We start from the raw sequence: 20,269 nt of genomic DNA, 5'->3' as shown, positions 1-20,269 counted from the left end.
TAGTCATCCCATTCTCCACTTGCCTAATTGTTTCTTGCTCATAAGCTCCACTCCTCCTTACTTTTTTCCCAATTACACTGTGACTCCTGTCTTTTCTCCTACAGTGTAGTTCTTGTCACTACAAAAAGATGCAAAGATATCTTTTTGTCTACCTTCTCACTTCTGAGTGACTCTAAATTCTCCTTCTACCCCTCTTCTTGGCTCATCTCATTTTGTTACTCCATCTCCAATTTGAAGAGATCTTGTTATTTTATATGATTTTAGATAATTCTGATGAGTAACAGTTATTTTGTTCTTTTAAAGAAGCAGCTTCTTTTTAGCAAGCAGCAAAAAAAAAATGAAATTTTAATAAGTTAATAACAAGCTCTCTATATACACATATACAGCTTTTTCAAAGCTTTGGCCAATTAGTTGAGCTACAATCACTTACACTTCATAAATAAAAATGTTTCATTATTTTCCTAAAATAAACTTTCTTATAAGATTCAGCCTAAAAGGGGTGAATAAACCACATCTAGCACTACTCAGGACTTTAGAAAAAAAATTAAGGGACATATTTCTGGCTTCATGACAGCTACTAGCAAATTTCCTAAACTCTTATTAATCATATCCCCAAAATGTGGCTCTCAGTCTAACATTCCATGAAACAATGACCAATTTAAATCTTAAATTTAAGGTTTGTGCCAATCATCATTGCTGTTTTTAAAGAGATAAGCTTATTTAATTTCAATAGTGTAGTTCATTACTACATAATGCACAAAAATCCAATTTAAAAATTTTATGATTATTTTCATCAATTTACAATTTTAAACCTAATGATACCAGTTTTACTTATTGCTTTTCTTAAAGCTTTTATTTCCATATTTAGATTTTTTTAGTCCTATCTTAAAGCACTTTACAGTACCACTGTGTTTTCTTCATTTTTAGTCATTCTTTATTATACACCATATCCATGAGATACAAAGTTGTTTATGCATTTTACATAAATTTAACACAGAGACCCAGTTTTGTCTATTCTGCCACATCCTGGTATACAGTTAAACTACTTTATTTTAGGGATCAAGCCATCCAGGGAAGAAGTAGCTTTGACATATGTGGCAACCACGCCATCCAACAACATTGTAGCTTAACTATGATTTGTTGTGATGGCAGCTAAGGCAATGTCAGGAAACCTGGACGCCTGTGAAGCATGGATCTGCACCTTTACAAACACACATGCAGACATGTGCGTGGACACACACACGGACATGACACTCTTAAAGACTGTTGCCAAAATAAGCAATAGGAGAATTGACCACCCTAAGGTCAGAACAGACTTTTCAAAATTAATCTAGACAGAAATGAACTACAGGTATAACAGGGTCAGGATTAAAACTCATAATAGGCTCCAGAAATGGCCCAGGTTTAGCATTTGTGGCCATAGGAATCTTTCAATAACTTTCTTTTGCCATATACCACACCTAGGGCTTCCAAACATGACTGATAATTAGAATTACCCAGAGAGATAATTTAAAATGCAAAACTTGAGCCTTACCTTCAGAGATCCTGATTCAAAGTTGTGATATACGCCTATAGGGTAGAAATACTACCCTATACGACAATGTATTCTATGAAAATTACTCTCTTCATAGAAGAACTGACTGGAAAAAATATCCAACCCCTTAGAATTATCCTACAGCAGTAGTATATTAGCATATACTTAACAGAAACAACAAAATAGCAAAGGAGATTTGATACCAGTCTCCCTGAAATAAGAAGAGTACAAATGCAGAGTTTTCAAAATGCATTTGAAATTAAGAGTTCAGCAACTTAAAATGATTATAGGTAGATATAGATAGATAGATAGACAGACAGACAGATGGACTGCTATATAAAACCTTCATAGTAACCATAAACCAAAAAACTATGACAGACACAAAAAAAAAAAAAAAAAGAAAAAGGTAAACCAAACATTTCACTCAAGAGAGTCATCAAATCACAAGAGGTCAAAAGAAGAAAAAATAACTACAAAACAATGCCAAAACAATTAACAAAATGGCAATAAGTACATACCAATCAATATTTAAGTGTAAATGGGCAAGATGCTCCAATCAAATACATATAGTGGCTGAAGGATGCAAAAACAAGACCCTTATATGTGGTGCCTAAAACAGATACACTTCAGATCTAAAGAATACATACAAGACAAAACTAAGCAACGGAAAAATGTATTCTATGCAAATGTAAATTTTAAAAAAGTTGGGTTAACAATACTTAGACAAAACAGATTTTAAAATAAAAACTATAGCAAGAGACAAACGTATACAGTATAAAATGATCAAGAGATCCATCCACAAAGAAGATATAACAATTATAAATATGTATGCACCCAACATAGGAGCACCAACTTATCAAATATTAACTTATGTAGCAAATATTACAGACCTAAAGAGAGAAATAATAGTAGAGACTTTAACACCCTACTTACATCAATGGATAGGTCATCTAAATAGAAAATCAAAAAGAAAACAGTGGACTTAAATGACATATTAGACCAACTAGATTTAAGGGATATATATATATGTAAAATATTCTGTCCAAAAGCAGCAGAATACACATTCTTTTCAAGTGCACATGTAACGTTCTCCAGGACAGATTACATGCTAGGCCAGAAAACAAACCTCAACAAATTTTTAAAAATTAAAATCATATCAACCAACTTTCCTGACCACAACAGTATAAGACTAGAAATCAACTACAAGAAAAAAATCTGCAAAATATGCAAACACATATAGACTAAACAACATGCTACTAAAAAATCACTGGAACAATTAAGAAATCCAAGAAGAAATTTTTAAAACACTTGGAGACAATAAAATTTTTTAAAAAATACTTGGGAACAAAGGAAAACAAAACACAAAGATTCAAAATCCATGGGATGTAGCAAAAGCAGTTCTAAGTTATAATAATACAAACCTACCTCAGGAACTAAGAAAAATCTCAAACAAACAACCTTACCTTATACATAAAAGTATTAGGGAAAAAAAAAAAGAACAGACAAGACCCAAAGTTAGTAGAAGAGAAGAAATCATAAGTATCTGACCAGAAGTAAATGAAATAGAGACTAAAAAAAATTAGAAAAGATCAAAGAAATTAAGAACTGGTTCTTTGAAAAGATAAACAAAATGGATAAACCTGTAGCCAGATTCATCAAGAGAAAAAGAGGGAGGGCAAACCAATAATATCAGAAATGAAAAAGGAAAAGTTGCAACTCATACCACAGAAATACAAAGGATCACAAGAGATTACTACAAACAATTGTACAGCAATAAAATGGACAATGAAGAAATGGGACAAATTCCTAAATATATACAATCTCTCAAGACTGATCCAGGATGAAATAGAAAATACGAAGACCAGTTAATGGAATGAAATCAAATCAGTAATAATAATAAAAACAAAAGTACATCTCTCAAAAAGCTAAAGTCCAAGACCAGGTGGCTTCACAGGTGAATTCTACTTAACATTCAAAGAAGGATAAACACTTGTCCTTCTCAAACTTTTCCAAAAAAAATTGCAGAAGAAAGAATGCTTCCAAACACATTTTATTGAGGCCAGCATCAATCTGACACCAAAACCAGACAAAGATAATGGTTTAAAAAAAATTTACAGGCTAATACCACCAATGAACATAGATGCAAAATTCTCCACAAAATACTAGCAAACCAAATTCAACAATATTTTAAAATGATCATACACCATGATCAGGTGGGATTTATCCCAGGGATGCAAAGATGGTTCAATATCTACAAATAAAAGTGGTAAGCCACATTAAAAAACTGAAGAATAAAAAACATATAATCATCTCAACAGATAAAAAGTTTTCAACAAAATTCAATATCCATTTATGATTAAAAATTCTCCATAAAGTGAGCACAGACGAAACATACCTCAACATAATAAAGGTCATTTATGATAAGCCCACAGTCAATATTATACTGAACGGTGAAAAGCTGAAAGTACTTTTCTCTAACATCAAAAACAAGACAAGGAAGCTCACTCTCACCACATTTAGTCAAAACAGTATTTGAAGTCCTAGCCACAAAAATCAAACCAGAAAAATAAATAAAGGGAATCCAAATTGGAAATGAAGAAGTAAAACTGTCCCTGTCTGCAGGTAACATGATTCTAAAGATGGCACTAAAAAATTACCATGACTCATCAATGAATTGGTAAAGTTTCAGGATACAAAATTAATACACATAAATTTGTTATATTTCTATATACTAACAATAAACTATGAGAAAGAAAAATTAGGAAAACAATCCCATTTACCATCACATCAAAAAAAAAATACCTAGCAATAAATCTAACTCAGGAGGTAAAATACCTGTATTGAAAAACTTTAAGAAATGGATGAAGAAATTGAAAATGACACAAACAGATGGAAAGATGTACCATGTTCATGAACTGAAAGAATTAACATTGTTAAAATGACCATACTACCCAAAGCAATCTACAAATTGAAAGCAACCCCTATCAAAATACCAATGGCATTTTTTACAGAGGTAGAACAAATAATTTTAAAATTTGTATGGAAACATAAAAGACCCCAGTTAGCCAAAACACTCTGAGAAAGAATAACAAAGCTGGCAATATCATGCTCCTTGATTTGAAACTAAACTACAAAGCTACAGTAATAGCAAAAGTATGGTACTGGCATAAACACAGACATAGAAACCAATAGAACAGAACAGAGAGCCAGAAATTAACCCACACATTTATGGTCAATTAATCTAAGACAAAGTAGGCAAGAGTACGCAATGGGTAAATAACAGTCTCTTCAGTAAATGGTGCTGGGAAAACTGGACAGCCATATATAAAAGAATAAAATTAGAACATTTTCTCACACCGTATAAAACATAAACTCAAAATGGACTAAAGACTTAAATGTAAGACTGGGAACCACAAAACATAGGCAGAACACTCTGACAAAAATCATAGCAATCTTTTTGAAGGATCTGTCTCCTAAGGCAAAGGAAACAAAAGCAAAATGAACAAATAGGATCTAATTAAATGTAAAAGCTTTTACACAACAAAATTTTATTCAACAAAATGAAAAGATAACTTACTGAGAGGGGGAAAAATATTTGAAAATCATATGACCAGTAAGGAGTTAATAACCAAAATATATAAGCAGCTCACAAAGATTAATATAAAAAAAATTTAAAAATAGGCAGAAGCTTGAATAGACATTTTTCTCAGGAAGACATACACATGGCCAACAGGCACATAAAAAGATGCTTATAGAGCTAATCATCACAGAAATAAATGTTGAAAAAATAGATTATCCCATGATAGCCTCTAAATTTTATAATTATTCAATTAGAAATAATGATTATTATAATTCCATACTGTTTCATAAATATAACTAATAACTTCTGAAATCAATATTCACTTTCCATATATATGGAGGTAATATCAACTGATGTTTGCTAATTGTAAATAAGTTATACATTTATTTTGGACTACATCATTTCCCAAATGGCTGAAATTCGGAAAGACTTCAAATGACAGGATAACCATTTGCACCTTGTGTAATTGGGAACTATTAAATATTTTTCTGTAGGTTAGTGGAATAATGAGAATACCTTGTTATTTCTTTTTCCAGAATCAAGTATAGCCATTGATTCAACAAATTCTTGGGTGTATAGGACATGCAGAATACTTGTTTATTACACTCAGAATAAAAAAAGTTTAATGTTTATTTTGAAATGTACTTAAGCATATTAAGAAACTTTTAAATGTCTCCTCTTTTCTAAACATTCTAAGGTTGAGCCTATATTAGTAATCAATAACCAGGATGAAAAGGGAAAAAGGAAGTGGTGACTGGGATAAGTAATGATCGGTCACCACTGGTAGGGCTCTTGGAGCCTAAGGCATATGGTACTGTTGATGGAGGAATGGAAATAAAATGGTACTTTCAGATTTCCTTATAATTAAAACATAGTTTTTCTATTTATAATATTCCATGTTCATTGTATACAGTTGGAGAAATATAGTAAAGCATAAGGATGAAGTCAAGTATCATTTATAATTCAATTATCCAGAAATAACCACCAATAGGACCTGCCATAGTGAGGGTGCAGTCACACACCTGTATCCAAGGTGTGCCATAGGGTCAGCCCAGACGCCAGCACCACGTCTGATTACGCAGGCCCACTGTTAGCACCAGTTCTGCCCCCAGTGCATGCCACAACTCCATTCAGTTGTCTCAGAGGCGCAGGTTCGCAAAAGGCACCAGTGTACAAATCTGCCACCACCACGTGGGGCTCAAATCAAATTTCAGTCCCACCCAGGAAGACATGGGACCCTTAGGAATTGATTCAGATTTCAGCCTCTGCCTGGGCGCTGTGCACCAGCATTTGTGCGCCTCCAGGACAAGCCGAGAAGACTGCTGGGTCTGGGCTGCACCGCTCTGCTTGGGAGAATGCATGCCAACAATGGTGCCAAGCAGAGGCCTCTGGGCTAAAGAGGCTGCTATGGCCTGTCTGGGTTGTGCCCCTCCCCAACAACGCACACCAGCAATGGTGTTTTCTATGGAGGAATTCTAGGCTGTTTCGTTCTACAGACACTCCCAACCACAGCCCACACCACATCCCAGCCCCCTGAGGCTGCCTCAGCACAGTCAGCCTCAGTCTCCTCCTCGGGTTCATCTACAGAAGCCTGAGCTCCAGCAGCCAGTCTTGGCCTGCCCCTGCCAGCGTGTGTCTCGGGCTAGCGGTCTCCCGGACCCTCTGTTCTGTCTGTCAAGCGGCTGCTGCTTTCTCCTCCAAGCTTCAGAAGCTCCCTTTCTGTCCCTGCTGACCTCCCTGCTAGAGAGAGGGCTTCCCAGAGTGACGATGCTTTTCCTCCTTTGCCACTCCCTCCCTGGGGACAGATCACACACAGATTTCCTCTATTTTTTTTTTCTCTTATCTGGTTTTGTGAGGAATTCCTTGCAGTTCCAATAGTAAGAGATATTCTGCCAAAGTTCAGTAGGTATTCTGTGAGAGTTGCTCCGTATGTAGATATACTTTTTCATGTATTTGTGGGAGAAGGTGAGCTATGGATCCTTCTGCTCCGGTATCTTGGCAATCTCTCCCATACTAACTTTGAGAAATTGCAAAACTTCCTATTCCAAATACAATGTATAAAAGAGGTAAAATAAGATTAAGGCATTATTTTTAAAGTATCCTTAAGTTTTCCAAAGAAAATATTAATAATCAACAGCTCATACAAGGAATGGACTATCTTAGTAGAGACTGAATATGACTAAAACAGAATAGGATCAACAGAACCTGAACATACCCTGCTAAGATTTTTTTTAATTCCTGATGAGAATGAATTGGAAATTAAGTCCACAACTCCTCTGCTCAAATTAATTTTAATTTGTATCATTATTCCCCAATGTGACTTCCTTCACTCTCAAATTAATCCTCTCAGAGTCAGACACATTTCTAAAGCACTGAATTAATATCCTCTAGATATTACAGTCCATAGTTCGAATTGTAGAAATATTCTGGTATTCAGGGTGGATATATTATACATTAATAAAAGATTTTTTTCATCTAAAAACGTTATTTCTTTATACATGCATGGTTCATTTACATTAGAAAGTTATAGACTGTGAAATTATTTTTAGTAACATAAATTTAAGCATAAAACAAATTAAACTCCATTATCTGGCACGACAGTTACGTCAGCCAATAAAAAATTTAGTTTATCTCCCTGTCATTCAGTATCTAGTAGAGTAGTTGGTGATCAGCAACACAAAAATTTAACAATTCTAAGAAGAAATACATAAACTACTTGCTGTGTTATTCTGGTTACAGACTCTGATAACTATTTTCATGAATTTTAGGAATTTTTTGATTAGAGAGTTCAGCAACACAGTAAATAACATCATGTAATGTCATAAACTGTAGTCATTTTAGACTATTTCAGAACTTTGCAAATTTACAAACTAACCTAATCTTGCACACGCTTAACTAGTTCTACCACAACCTAACAAGATCAGGAAAGATCTCAACCTAATCCTAAATATTCCTTTAAGAAAAAAATCACAAAATCAAAATGAAACTAAGAGCTAATTTTAACATAGCCTAAATTTTCTCATAGGTCACAAGAATTACAGATTTGGAGGAAGACAGTTCATTCTGAACAGGGAAAATGAGACATCACCTTTTTAGTAGTCCATGTGGGAGCTAGATGCCAGTACAAAAACACTTTTAAATTGACCTATGGGCTAAAACATTTCTATCTCTTTGTTTTCTTCTTTCACTCACAGTCACTTCTCTGTCTTCTCAGTTGTTAATAAAAAACAAAATGGAAGCAAGACGGAAGTCTAGTCTTGTATCTAGTTAGAGACTGAGCTGTCATATTCATGACTAAGGAAGCTAAGCTATTGAGCAAAACTCTTCCTCAACCCCTCTGCACAATATTCAACACACAAGAATGGTTGGTTTGTAACTAAACTATCTCAGCACTTCAAAATTAGCGAATTAGTATTCACACTCTACTCATCAATGCTCTTTGCAGAATGTTATATACACCTCCACCTACAGGGTGTCTATCAAACATTATTTATTAAAAACTGCCATACCCTCAGTGAAACCTATACCAAAGGATCAGATGAGTAACAGGTAAAGTCAATGACTGATTCCTTTCATCAGAGTTCAGCATGAATGAAACATAATATTGTGCACTTTTTGTGTGTCAACACAGGAGACAGTAAGAAAATACTTCTTCCAGAAGTAGGTATGGAAGAGGGAAGTAGGTGGATGCTTATGAAAGGGATGGAATGGAGAATTGATTTTTTTTAATCATAAAAGCAAACAGGAATAATGGGTCCTTAAAATGGTGCAAAATTTCTTTGGTGGATAATCTTGAATTATTTTTTAATGAATTTTATTTTTTTAGAGCAGCTTCATGCTCACAGCAAAACTGAGTGGAAAATACGGAGTTCCCGTATAATCCCTGCCTCCACATACATAAACATCCTGTTCCACTACCAACATCCCACACCAGAATGGTACATTTGTTTTAATCTATGAACCAACACTGAACAGTCATTATCACCCAAATCCATAGTTTACATTAGAGTTAACATTGTGTGTATGATCTATGGGTTTTCACAAATGCATGACATATATTTGCCATCATAGTATCATACAGAATAGTTAAACTGCCCTAAAAATCCTCTGTGCTCTCCATGCTCATCTCTCCCTATTCTCCAACTCCTGGCAACCACTCATCCTTTTACTATCTCCACAGTTTTGCCTTTCCCAGATTGTTATAGAGTTGGAATCATGTACAGTTGACTCTTGAATAATATGGGTTTGAACTGTGTGGGGCCACTTACATGTGGAATTTTTTACAATACTAAATACTACAGTAATACATAATCCACAACTGATTGAATCTGCAAGTACAGAACCATAGAACTGTAGGAATCACATACTTGGAGGATGGACTATACATTATATGTGTGCTTTCGACTGTGTGGAGGGTCAACACCCCAACCCCCATGTTGTTCAAGCCTCCCTCACTTAGTAACATACATTTGAGGTTCCTTCATGTCTTTTTGGATTGATAGCTCATTTCCTTTTAGCACTAATTAAGATTCCATTCCCTGGATGTACCACAGTTTATTTATCAGTTAATCTGCTGAAGGACATTTTAATTGCTTCCAGGTTTTGGGCAATAATGATTAAAGCTGCTATAAACATTTGTGTCCTTGTTTTTGTGTGCATACAAGCTTTCAACTCATTTTGATTACACCACGGAGTATAATGGCTGTATTGTATAGTAAAAGTATGTTTCATTTTGTAAGAACTATATAACTGTTTCCCAAACTGGCTGTACTATTTTGCATTGCCACCAGCAATGAATGAGAATTCCTATTCCTCCACATCTTCACCAGCCTTTGATATTGTCAGTGTCCCAGATTTTGGCCATTCAAATAAGAATATATTGTTTTAACTTGTATTTCCCTGATGTCATATGATGTGGAGCAACTCTTCATATGCTTATCTGCCATCTTTATATCTTCTTTGCTGAGGTTTCTGTTCAGAAGAACTCTTGACCATTTTTATTGGATTTGTTCATATATATGTTCATGAAAGATTTTGGTCTGTAGTTCTTCAGTAATGTCTTTGTCTGGTTTTGATATTAGGCATTATTAAGCTTTGGTATTAGAATGAGTTAGGAAGTATTTCCTGTTTCTATATTCTGAACCCTTTCTCCTGGACAATTCTTCTGAATATGTATCTTTTGTAACTTTTAAGCAAAACTTTGGAGGATTTTGCTTCCAGCCGACATGGAATAACAGGGACCAGATTTACTCTACAACCTGAAACAATAAAACAATTAGACAAAATATATGAAACAATGGTTTTCAAGACACTGGAACCAGTCAACAAAAGACAGTGATTCCTAAGACTTAGAAAACAAAATGAAGTAAGCTCTGCAATTGCTGGAACTTAACACCTTAGGAGTTTCCAGTCAGCAGCAAAAGAAGGGAGAACCCAGAGTGCTACAGTCTGAATGTTTCTGTCCCCCAAAAATTCATTTCCTCAAAACCTAATACCAAAGGTGATGGTATTGGAGGCAAGATCTTTGGGAGGTGATTAAGTCATGAAAGCAGAGCCCTCATGAATGGAATTAGTTCTCTAATACAAGAGTCTCCAGAGAAGTAGCTCACCCCTTCTACCACGTAAGGATGCAATGTGAAGTCTACAACCCAGAACAAGGCCATCCCCGACTAAGATGTTACTCTGATTTCAGACTTCCAGCCTCCAGACTGTGAGAAATAAATTTTGGTTGTCTGTAAGCTACATAGTCCATGTATTTTGTTACAGCTGTCTGAACAGACTAACAGGTAAAGTCGAAAAGATTCCCCAAGTTGAGATCATGAAACTGGGACACTGAAGAGGTCAAGATAGGTGAAGTTCACAAATCAGAGTACCAGAGAAGAGAGAGCTGCACAGAGAGAGAATTCCAGATTTCCATAGAGGGTTTTCATTGAATAATCATGTGAATACTGATCAGCATATGAATGTGAGCAATCTACTTAAGGCCAAGGAAAGATGTAACCAAAAGGATTAGAGGAAACAGTACCAGCACTCACCAAGGGCCAAATATAGACTACTGTATTACTGTATTATAAAGGCGATGTATAAATCACTCTTAATTTTAGTGTAAAAGTTAAAAAAGAAACTTAGAATACCTATAGACAAAAATGGATTAATGAACACACAATATAAGAGATGTAAATTGCGTCATCAATAACATAAACTGTGGGTGAGAAGAAAAGTAAAAATGTAGATGTAACAGAAGTTACGATATTAACACTTTAACAGATTTAATGCAATTCCTATCAAATTACCCAGGACATATTTCACAGAACTAGAACAAATCATAATAAAATTTATATGGAACCATCAAAGACCTAGAACTGCCAAAGCATTACTGAAGAAAAAGAAAGAGGCTGGAGGAATAACTCTCCCAGACTTTAGACAATACTATAGGGCTACAGTCATCAAGACAACATGGTATTGGTACAAAAACAGACATACAGACCAGTGGAACAGAATAGAGAGCCCAGAAATGAACTCACAAACTTTTGGTCAACTAATCTTCGACAAAGGAGGCAAGAATATACAATGGAATAAAGACAGTCTCTTCAGCAAATGGTGTTGGGAAAACTGGACAGCAGCATGTAAAACTATGAAGCTAGAACACTCCCTTACACTATACACAAAAATAAACTCAAAATGAATTAAACATAAGACAAAATACAATAAACCTCCTAGAGGAAAATACAGGCAAAACATTATCTGACATACATCTCAAAAATGTTCTCCTAGAACAGTCTACTCAAACAATAGAAATAAAAGCAAGAATAAACAAATGGGATCTAATGAAACTTACAAGCTTCTGCACAGCAAAGGAAACCATGAGTAAAACAAAAAGACAACCTACGGAATGGGAGAAAATTTTTGAAATGAAACCGACAAAGGCTTGATCTCCAGAATATATAAGCAGCTCATATGACTTAATAAGAAAAAAATAAACAACCCAATCCAAAAATGGGCAGAAGACCTAAACAAGCAATTCTCCAACGAAGAAATACAAATGATCAACAGGCACATGAGAAAAAGCTCAATATCACTAATTATCAGAGAAACGAAAATCAAAACTACAATGAGGTATCACCTCACACCAATTAGAATGGCCATCATTCAAAAATCCACAAATGACACATGCTGGAGAGGCTGTGGAGAAAAGAGAACCCTCCTACACTGCTGGTGGGGATGCAGTTTGGTGCAGCCACTGTGGAAAACAGTATGGAGATTCCTCAAAAGACTAGGAATAGACTTACCATATGACTCAGTCATGCCGCTCCTGGGCATATATCCAGAAGGAACCTTACTTCAAAAAGACACCTGCACCCCAATGTTCATAGCAGCACTATTTACAACAGCCAAGACGTGGAAACAGCCTAAATGTCCATCAACAGATGACTGGATAAAGAAGCTGTGGTATATTTATACAATGGAATACTATTCAGCCATAAAAACCAACAACATAACGCCATTTGCAGCAACATGGGTGCTCCTGGAGAATGTCATTCTAAGTGAAGTAAGCCAGAAAGAGAAGAAAAAGTACCATATGAGATACCATATGATAGAAAGGACATAAATACAAAACAGAAATAGACTCACAGATATAGAATAGAAACTTGTGGTTGCCAAGGGGGCGGAAGGTGGGAAGGGACAGACTGGGATTTCAAAATTTGTAGATACTGACAGGCATATGCAGAATAGATAAATAAGATTATACTGTATAGCACAGGGAAATATATACAAGATCTTGTGGTAGCTCACAGTGAAAAAAAATGTAACAATGAATATATATATGTTCATGTATAACTGAAAAATTGTGCTCTACACTGGAATTTGACACAACATTGTAAAATGACTATAATTCAATAAAAAAAAAGTTAAAAAAAAGTAAGTGGCATCAGTGAAAGCACTGAGATGTGAAGCAGCATAGTATCTTAGAGGAGGGCAAGGTCAGCACTGCTGGAACATAAACAGTACGGATAATGATGGGAAGAGGGGAAATGGATCGGAGTTAGTTATACTAGAGTAAAGATGAAGACTATGATGACTTTGCATTCTCTGCTAACCTGCTTATTTTAAAAGCCAGAGGAAACTATTGCAAGGTTTTAATTGGAAGGGTCGCTTCATTATTAATACCTGCATTTTGAAAGATTAGTACAAGCCAAGCCTGCAGATAGGAAGACCAGACAGAAGCAGCTGCAATGGTCAAAACTTGAGACAATGAAGGTTTGAACCATGGCAGGGGAATGGCAGATAAAGGAGAAGTTCAGAAGATGTTTGAGGACAGATATTGGTTGAATTTAGGATCTAAAAATCAATAAGCATGGGTTATTTGTTGATTGTGGGGAGATAATGAAGGGAGACTTTTAGATGCCATGCATGTATTACTTAAAAATACAGAGATAAATTTCAGCCCTTCTGCTTGTCTTCTAGGCTGCCATTCCTTTCTCCTAATCATCATTCCTCCACCTGCTTCCTGCCTTCCAGACACTTGTTAAAATATTTTATTTGTTCAAGAAATGCCTTCTCATTCTTCTCACTATATGCTTATTTCATTATCATCATCTAATTCTCATGTTAACATTTACATGGGCGGGAGATGTGTTCAAATGGATGGACTTCATCTGCCATCCTGACCTGATACACATTATACATACCACTTAGTGAAAATCAACATGTGCCTAATTCAGGACTAAACCCTGGTGAAGCACATTCATTTACTGATGGAAAATCATGTCTATTTCTTGGCAGGTACAGTTAGTTTAAAATACTTTTCATGTGTATTTTGTTCTCAGATTTTTATTTCAGTAGTATAATCATTGTGGGTATTATTGGTCAGATTAAATAGGAAATTTTAGAAGTGGAATATTTCATCCACATTTATTTTCTGCCATTTATTTTGCTAGTTTTACCTCTTTTGGTTTAAGCAAGAACAGCAGCCTGATCATTTCCATTTTGGTCTAGTGTCAATGTCCACTTCAGAGCACTTCTCATTTCCTCAGAACAAAGCCTTTCTTAAGCCGAGGGATCGTGGTTAGTGACCACATGGAATGGAAAGGATAAGAGAGGCAGCTAAAGGGACAAGAAACAGCTGGAAACCATTGAAGAAAGCTATAGAAATAAAAACAGGAATAAAAGTAAGAATATGACTAATGTTTGATATTGAATGTCACAAAATATTTTGGAAGTTTTGAGTTGTCTTTTCCTGGGTAACAGCCTTAAAAATCTATGTCCACTGTCTACTTTAAATCTCTTCTGGAATGAGGAGGTGTCATGTCCACATATAAACCAAATCAAAACAGAACAGCAGTCATCAGCAAAGACTAAAATCTTACTGTGTGAAGGACAAATGAAGGTTTCTTTTGACAATAAAATGGCTCTGACTTGATATTTTATTGATTTAGTGTTTTGACTTTTGACATCCAATTTGGGAACTCTAGCTCAGACCAGTTGGAAATCATAAGGCCTTCTCCCAGATCCATTAATTCAGGGATTCTTGAAGGTCAACTGCTCTTTAGTTTAATTCCTCACTATTTCATAAAACTGCCTCTCCAATTTCTTGGTATCTCCAACAACAACAAAATAGTATTTGCCAAGATGTAGTAACTTCCAGTCAGATACCACCAAAGGAAAATAATGGCATGAAGAATATTCACATAGGAAAATACAAATTTTGCCTTCACAGATAAAGTTATTGCTCCAAGAGCATCAGAAACCACATCCTGTTCCTAATGCTTACTGTACACCACCCTGAATATTCTGCTGGCATCACAAGACCTCCAACAATGTACTAGTGGAACACAATAGGTCAGCTGGAGAAGGAGATGATGTTTTTCCACCTAATTATCAAAGCCCTCAGTTTAATGATAAAGGAAAGAAACCTTCAGAGTTCTAATATAACTTGGACTTGATTCAGTGACTCCTGAAGCAGAGAAAAGATTTCTGTAGGTAGGATAGGGGTTTTGTATGGTATTATTATGTTGATCAAAGGGAAAACTGCCACTCTCCAGTCATTAAACCAAAATGTCTTAAATTCATGCATGAAAAATAGCAGATACATTTTACAACCAAAATAACAGGACAGAAGACAAACTCACTGCATGTGTGTGGCCTCTAAAAGAGAGGAGTGTTCGTATTCTATAGCTACTGACTAATAATTGTCTGTTAGCCAAACCATCACCATCCCAACAGGTATAGTTAGTGATGAGGATCTGTGACTCTCTAACTAACCATGTTAACTTACATTCATCATAAAGATTCCAGAGTCGTTTTAACAGAAAAAAATAGCATATCTTTATTTCTCTGGTGTTTTGGCATGACTGAAAGATGTGTTTTAATACTTACTCAGACTCTACTGTGTCAGAAACTATGCATGTTGCTTTGCATATGTTATTTCATTCAATTCTGATGGCAATTCTGTGAAGTCTTCTGTATTATTCCCATTTTACAAAGGTGGAAACTTATGCTCAGACGGGTTTGATAACAAGTATCACAGCCAACAAATGGTAGGGCTGGGATCTGAACCAAGGTCAACTAACTATACAACATCACATTGCTTCCTCTGGGCTACAATACACACAAAATCTTTTTATTTTCCAGTTGTTTTCCTCTGTTTTCACTCAGAGATCCTTGTATGTTTCCTAATAATTTTTACCTAATAATTTTCATAAATTTGTTGATTCCCATGTTTGTTGTCCATAAAACGTAAAGTTAGCAGAAGGAAATAAATAATAAAGATCAGGAAGGAAATAAATAAAATAGAGATTAAAAAAAATACTAGAAAAAATCAATCAAATCATGAGCTGGTTTTTGTGAAAGAGTAAACAAAATCGACAAACCTCTGACCAGGCTTACCAAGAAGAAAATAGAAAGGACTTCTATAAACAAAATAAGAAATGAAAGAGGAGAAATTACAATCAATACTAGAGAAATATAAAAAGAGAGAGAAATACTATGAACAATTATATGGCAACAAATTGGACAACCTAGAAGAAATGGACAAGTTTCTAGAAACATACAGTCCATCAAAACTGAATCAAGAAGAAACATAATTTGAACAGACCCTTGTTTATTGTCCACATCATCTACTAGATAGTAACCTCTTTGATAGCTGAGACCACGTCTGCCTTCTTCATTTTTGTATCTAAAACACCTGGTACAGAGTAGCAGGAACTCAATAAATACTCATTGAAATTAAAGAGTAAGTAGATGTTCTCCTCAGTAAAATATCTGCTCTAGCATACTAGTCAATTTACACTTCCCGGACTGTGCCATGCTCATTTGCCTTTGCGGTCTGGGTCCCATAACGCCACATTCTTGGAAAGAACCTCAGTCTTCTTTTCCCACACAACTCCTACTGAGCCACAAGGAAATAGCAAAAGGCCTCTCTTGTTCACAGTGAAATGCTGACTCTCCTTTGTTTCTAAATTCACGTAACTTCTTTTCTATTCCCTTCATCTAATTCTACTTTGTGAAGTCATTTTTTGGTGTGTAATTTGTTTTTATGAGTGTGCATGTGTTTCTTCCACCTCTAAGTTAAAAGATATATGAAGTATTGTGTGCTGTAATTCCTTTTCTCTTCCCTAAAAATCTAGCACTTCTATACAAAGTAGGTCCTTTGAGCTAAATAAGTAAGTAAATGAACACTTAGAAAGCATGAGAAGGTCTTTGTAGAGTATTACAATTAAAAAAAAGAACTGTAAGTATTATCTGTAGTGAAATAGGTTGTTCATGTGAAATTAAGTCAGGGCACTTTATTACCTGGAAGACTGGTTAACTTCAGCCTTTGCTTTTACCTGGACAAACTAATAATCCTATAAATACGTAAGAAGAAAGTATACTAAATGGGGGCAAGCGGTTCCTTGCCCATGCAGGAGTGTACAGTCTTCCCACAGACCTCATGCTCCTTCCAAAAAAACAGAAATGCCGCCAATGAATAAAAGACATCCCTTATGTTCTCTCTCCTCTCTCCCCTCAAGCTATCTATTGCTGGCTCCATGTAAAGATGTAGAACAGAAGCAAAAAAGAAATTACCAGTGGGGCCTCCAGAGAACTCTAGCTGTTACTGCATAAAGGATACACAAATAAATCATTATTTCATCATTCCCAACTGCCTGCAGAGAAAATTCAACAGCTCTAACCTGTCTTAATTTAGATTGCCAATAAACAACAAATGAATGTTAGAGCTAAAAAAAAAATTGAAGCTCTGAAGAAGCAGCATGTGTTACTTCAAATGAGATGAAGCTTGAAATGTTCAATTTGTTGAATATCTCTTCACACAACTGTCCATGGCTAAATTTTCCAGAGTAACAAATAGCCACTGAAATAGTATCCTCTGCTGTATTCAGAGATGTCTGGCTCAGTAGGTTGTGATTCAGCCCCTCAGGTAAGTTCAGGTTTGACATGGTTTACAAATGTCAAGTACGTAGACCCTTGTTACAGCAGATGAAATCATTCCACAGTCCTAGCAGCTAGAGAAGACCTGGTCCTTCAGTGTCCAGCTCCATCCATGCAGCTGAGCTCATGTTGCTGACTTCCACTAAGAAAACAGACTAAGGGGCCTCAAGACTCAAAGACAAAATATAAATTTAAAAAATAATAATACACTCATGGTTCCAACTGTCCACACATTCTCAACTAGGTTGCACCTATGTTACATTACTCAGCATGTGGTTTCAATTTTAACAACAACGCACATTTGTTCAAGAGCATGCTAGCTGTTAACTTCACTTCTCACTGTGTTTAAATATGCCATGGCCTGTGACTCCATTTTAGGGGTCAAATGTCTGGCATGTGCCTGCTATGTTATGGTCGGTATAATCTTATAGATTATCCAAGCTACAGAGCCAGAATCTTTGATGTCAAAAAGGCCTCTGTATATGTGATAGGTACATAATGTATACCTGTATATATGAACAAGAAGAAAGGCATAAAGTAGAAAAAAGGACAAACAACCCATCAGCATGAAAAGCCATTCCCTTGCTATTTCTGGACTGACTGACACACAGCAGTGTTAAGCTTTGCTCCCTTTTCAAAATATAGAAGCCAAGCTGACCACCTTTAACTGTTGTTCACTTGGAGACTTCTTTCTTCACAATGAAGGATTATATTACACTTCAGAATTTCACAGCAGAATTTGATACCACTTGGTATTTATCGAAACATTCATGTTCACAGCATTAAGTATTTCAACATTCATGATTTATGGTTCTCTCACCTCTATAGGTTTAGCTATAGACTCTTGAAGGGGACATAAAAAGTTAAAAGGAATTCACTGATCCTACTCCAAAGAGTATCCCTTTATGTTCAGCTATTAAGGACTTGTATGTTGTAACAGAACATTGTGACTTGATTTCCCTAAAAAACAAGGCTCTAGAAATCACATGAGAATTTTTGTTCTTTGGAAAAAAACTAAAGGTAGTTTCCTGAAGCTCAAGAATAATTTTCTAATTCTTAGGAACTCCTTTCCAGTAGTGTGTTTTCCTTCCACCATCTTATTCTTCTTCATCTTTACTACCATTAGGTATAAACGTAGATGCAGTAAATAAAGAGCGTTATCTTCATATTAGAAGATCTGAATACTGATTCCAGCTCTATAACTCCCTAGCCATGATAGCTTATTCAACTCATTAAAATCATTTATGACTGGGGTTCCTCAAATATTAAATGGAATCATAATTCCTCCTTACAGGGTGAATCAGAAGATGAAATTAGATGGAATAATAACCACAGAAATGTTAAATCATGGACCAAAGATTCAAAAAGATCAAAGTTTGAGAAACTTAGTTTCTTGTGGCTACCAGATGAACAAAGAAAAGAGCAACAGGATAAAAAATGCTGGAGGAGGAGAAAATTTGAGAACACTAACCACAACAACAGCAATCATTTATATTTAGAGATATCGCTACTTTGCATAGTAAAAAATAATAATAATAATAAATAAGCCTTCCAGACCTCACTGCAAGGAACAAGAGCTATGCTGCAGCTACAAGACTGTCACACAGTGTTGCCATCCCTTAGGTTTCACGGCATCACAGGAGGCAGTTCAGACCAACTATCCAGTCACTGATTGGCCACAGACCTCTTTTGAATTTAATCCCAAATCAAAATGAGTCCAACTAAAGCTTTAAATAACAAAGCATACATTAAAGTTCATCTGCCACCATTGTTCATCCCTCCCAAATGTTCTCAGTCCCCAAATCCCATTCTCCATTTAGTGATACACTCCCTCAATTTATACCTTTGAATGAGTATTACATCCCAGCAGAACCAACTCAGAGGTATCTGAACCTAAATCCTATTTATTCTTCCCTTTCTCTCCCACTAAGCCAATTCATCAAGAAATCAAGATTTATTTAGGATAGGGCTTCCTCTGAGGTTCCTCCAATTAAGTCCTATTTACATTTCATAATTTAATTAGTGCATTCAAAGTAAGCTCCTCTGCCTCCGACAATGAACAGATCACTCTCTCACAAAAGATGCAGAGAGGATGACGGCATTTGTTTTTGTGTTCTCAGGGTCTATGATCCTGACAGGGGTCACTTTTTTCAGAAAAATTACCAGTTAGAATGGGAACCTTATTTCCAACCACGGCCTGCTTTTCACCATATACAGAATTGACAGTACTCAAGAGCATGCACAGCTTCAGCTATTACATCCAAAACTACACATCTAGTTCACACCTATCTCCTGGACTAAGAACAAGGTTTCCAATTAGATGTTCCCACATAGATATTCCACAGGTATTTCAATTCAACATGCTCAAAACCAACTTACTGTTTTCCCACCCATCATTTCTTGACACTAAAACTTGCTGCTTCTCCTGAATTCCCTAAATTTGAATTTAAAAACTCTCAAATCCAGAATTATAAGACATTACATTGTCATGTATAGTAAGAAATGCACATTTGGTCTTTAACCGCTCTTCCTGGCACAGAGCTCCTAAAACCCTTGGAACTCCCTAAGTGATAAGAACAACAAATGTATCTTTTGTTATGCTAATGAGTGACTTTTAAACTCCATCAAAGGATGGAGGCTGACTACCAGAATAACCAATTAGGTCACTAGAGGGTTGGAAGTTTCAGTCCCACCCCTCTTACTTCTAGGAAGGGGAGAGAGAACTG

Source organism: Vicugna pacos, chromosome 2 (assembly GCF_048564905.1).
Source record: "Vicugna pacos chromosome 2, VicPac4, whole genome shotgun sequence".
Lineage (NCBI taxonomy): Eukaryota > Metazoa > Chordata > Mammalia > Artiodactyla > Camelidae > Vicugna > Vicugna pacos.
Note: the sequence above shows the minus strand (reverse complement) of the source record.